Source organism: Eptesicus fuscus, chromosome 2, assembly GCF_027574615.1.
Source record: "Eptesicus fuscus isolate TK198812 chromosome 2, DD_ASM_mEF_20220401, whole genome shotgun sequence".
Taxonomy (NCBI): domain Eukaryota; kingdom Metazoa; phylum Chordata; class Mammalia; order Chiroptera; family Vespertilionidae; genus Eptesicus; species Eptesicus fuscus.
Genome location: NC_072474.1, coordinates 10,007,843 through 10,011,673, shown reverse-complemented (window position 1 = coordinate 10,011,673; position 3,831 = coordinate 10,007,843). Strand labels below are relative to the sequence as shown.

Here is a 3,831-nt window from a genome sequence, read left to right as displayed (position 1 = left end):
AAGTCGGAGTGCCCTCAGGCAGAAAGACAATTACAAGACTGAAGGCTCAGAAGAGAGCCAAGAGCTATTCTGGTCTGCAGGATAAGGAAACAGATTTAAGGCACTGTTCCAGGTCCAGTGGAAATTTGATGCCCATTTTCAATTTTCCTCAATTCTAAGAGGCAATTGAACTCATCTCCAATTTATTAGATACAAAGTAATCACTCTGACTCATTTTATTCTTTCTTTTACCATTTTTCTTGCAATATACTTTAATTCAATTCCAAATACTCAAAACTTAACTAATCCATGAACCATAAATTTAATTTTATAATAATATGTAAGACACAGTTCAAATTTGGATTGATTGATAAGATTTGGAAAAACTCCTATAAAATCAGTAGCAAATAATTACACCAAACTTTAAAACCAAATGGCTGCAAAAATATCAGGTGTTCATTAACTTTTCTAATGGTTCTATTTCAGAAGTTTTGTTCAACTTAATTTTGTATAATTTAAAAATATATATGTATTAGCCAAGGACTTCAAATAAACATAGATTTTGTAAAGGCCAAATAAGTAATTATTTTTGTTTTTAGTGTCCAACTGTATTAGCTTTATGAAGGAGTATAAACCTATCCTGTTCTTATAACTAATCATTGATTTTTCCTGTCTTAAAAAAGTGATTTTTTAAATCCAGTTTTATTTAATAGTAAGTGTACCCTGTACTACTTTATATTTCTATTATTTTTCTCATTTCAGGATTTAATTATTCATTTTTCATATCAAAACAAGTAGTCTCACTATTCACTTTTACAGCAGAACTGCCATCAGAATGAAGTAAATTGTACAAACTATTATTAACCATAAACTTTTATTAGAATTACTGCATTTTTTCATTACAGCATCAATAAAATGATCTTATTTTACTTGAATTAGCATTAGACCAATCAGCTCTAAAGCTCACAGTTTTTTACATGATCCCACATTCACATTGTATAAAATCAGCATGAAACCAGTAGATTATGTTGTTACTAGTATAGTATATGTATAAGTATAAAGCAAACACTGAAAGATCATTACAAAGAGATACACTAAAAAACATTATAGATAAATCAAAATGGAATTAAAATAATGTTTAACCAACAGGAAGACAGGGAAAAGATAATAGAGAAACAAAAACAAAGGGAAAAGCAGGAAAAAAAAATGACTGACTTAAGCCCTAACATATCAATAATTAAATTAGATGTAAATGCTCTAAATATACCACTAAAAGACAGACATTGGCAGAGGTAATAAAAAAATAACAAACAACAACAACAACAAAACAAACAACCATGACCCAACGATGTGCTGTCTATAAGAAATTCACTTCAAATATAATGATATTACAGAGAATGGAGAAAAACCGAAAGAGACTTAACTGACTTGAATTTTTTTTTAATTGGTAATGGTAAGTTAGGGATTTACATTTAGGTGATGAAACTAAAGAAATTCAAGGAAGTAATTATTTTAATGTCAAAATGGTGGATAATTATGTTGTGAAGCAAAAGTTTGAGATTGATATGGGCACATGGTAGGAAAGGGAAACTTAAGGTGGTAGTTCTAGTGCTTTCTTCTATCAAAGTCCTATTTTATCCTGTGGATTGTGGTTATAAGGTTGTTTACTTTATAATACTTTATTTAGCTTTTTGTTTATTTTTTGTGGCTTTCTGTATCCCTGTTTTAGTTTCATATAAAAAAATCAAATTTTAAAAAAGCGAATATGGGATAAGGAGAAACTGCCTACATAATGAGAAGAAAATCTAAAGGATTAGGCTTTTTTAAATTTAAGAATTATTTTAAAATAACATGATGTAGAAAGTTTAAAAAGGAAAAAGGAAAAATTACCCATAAGCTCATTACACAGAATGCATAGCCTGAATTCTCCTAGTTAAAAGTATGCTTTTCCATGAGTTAGAAAAAATTTTCATTAGAAAAGTTTGAGATAATAGCTCTAGATCACCTGAAAACAAAATTCTCCTTTTGACTTTAAAATATCTCAAAATGAAGCATAAAATCATGCATAATCCTCTCCCACCCATAAAATGAAAATTTTACTGGGGTTTATTGGCAAATTCATTCTATTCTTAATCTTACAGAATGGGGAGTGTTGGGGGATAGAGAAAAATCTTTGAGAACAAAATATTATCAAAAATAGTACATTAGTGCTTGCTTCGGCAGCACATATACTAAAATTAGAATGATACAGAGAAGATTAACATGGCCCCTGCGCAAGGATGACACGCAAATTCGTGAAGCATTCCATATTAAAAAAAAAAATAGTACATTAATGTAATTCTCCAACAAAATCTTCAACAAAGTTATGTCACCTCTCCCTACCAAAAAAAAAAAAAAAAAAAATCTAATACTTCTATAGAAATATAGATGTCAAAAGACATCCTCCAAACTAACTAATTAATATACTTGCTCAACTCTTGTTTATTTTTAAATGAGTAGAAATGCAAGTGCATTTGAGGAATTCAAATACAGAAAATGTGTTCACTGTAAAACTCACTGGCAAAAATTATCCAAAATTCTCTTTCAAAAACCACTTAGCCAGTAAAACTCTTATCTGTTCTTCTCACAAAGAAGACTAAATTTCTGTTCTCTGCCCTTTCAAAACAACGAACTGAGTGGAAGATTCATAATGGGATTCTTTTGTGGTGTCTCTAAATATATGGATTCAAGCCAAGATGGTACCTTTCTATGGCTTTAGAAACTATAAAGTTAACCTTAAGTTGAATATAGATGACTTTTGAAATGTTTATGTTACTTATGCTTATTATTCTATTCTCAAAATAAGTCACTTTTCCAATTATTAATAAATTTTACGATTGTGGAGTAGTCCTGAATTCATGCTCTATGAAGAGAAAAGGGGCAGGCTAAGAATCATTTCCATGAATAAACCACCTTGTTAACTGACAGCCCTCTGAGTTGCAGAGGAGGGGGTGAGGGTGGCTGTTCCTTCCTTGGCTCTTGTCAATCTCATAAGAAAGATTTCAGACAAGTGACAGACAGCAGTATTGCAGCAAAGCAAGCAAATTTATTAAGGAAGCAAGGTAAGCAAATGTATTAAAAGTATACTTGGCATATAGCACAAGCGGGCACCCAGCTAGTCAGAGCATATGCCCAGTTGAGATGCAAGGGGTTTTATACCTTTTTCCCTATAGGTTTCAAAGCTTTCTTTAAATATATATATATTTATATATATATATATTTATAATATATATATATATATATATATATATATATAATTAATTTTTTACAGAGAGGAAGGGAGAGGGATAGAGAGTTAGAAACATCGATGAGAGAGAAATATCCATCAGCTGCCTTCTGCACACTCCCTGTTGGGTATGAGCCTGCAACCAAGGTACATGCCCTTGACTGGAATTGAACCTGGGACCCTTGAGTCTGCAGGCCAACGCTCTATCCACTGAGCAAAACCAGTTAGGGCTCAAAGCTTTCTTGCCATATATCTTGGGTAGCAAACTAGATTTCAAGGTTCTTTTTTAAAATATATTTATTGTTTTAAGTATTACATAAGTCTCCTTTTTTCCCCCATTGACTTCTCCCTGGCCGCCCCCACCCCCTAGCACATGCCCTCTCCCCTCCCCCCACCCACCCCCAGTCTGTGTCCATTGGTTATGCTCATATGCATGCATACAAGTCCTTTGGTTGGGTCCCCTTTTTACCTTGTTGTGGCTTTTCACAGAATTTATCAGAACATCTGGCGATTTTCTCTTGGTGAGCCCCAAGATCTCTGAGACAGACAAAATTCCCCTGTCTTTCCCCCTGCCCCTTTCCTGTATT

General features: G+C 32.5%; 1 non-coding gene across 1 annotated transcript; it reads left to right on the top strand.

Moving 5' to 3' along the window:
- The first annotated feature begins 2,186 nt into the window (after positions 1-2,186).
- On the top strand, positions 2,187-2,293 carry LOC114228817 (U6 spliceosomal RNA). The gene has a single exon (XR_003614936.1). It is a non-coding gene; the product is annotated as a U6 spliceosomal RNA (small nuclear RNA).
- The last annotated feature ends 1,538 nt before the right edge of the window (positions 2,294-3,831 follow it).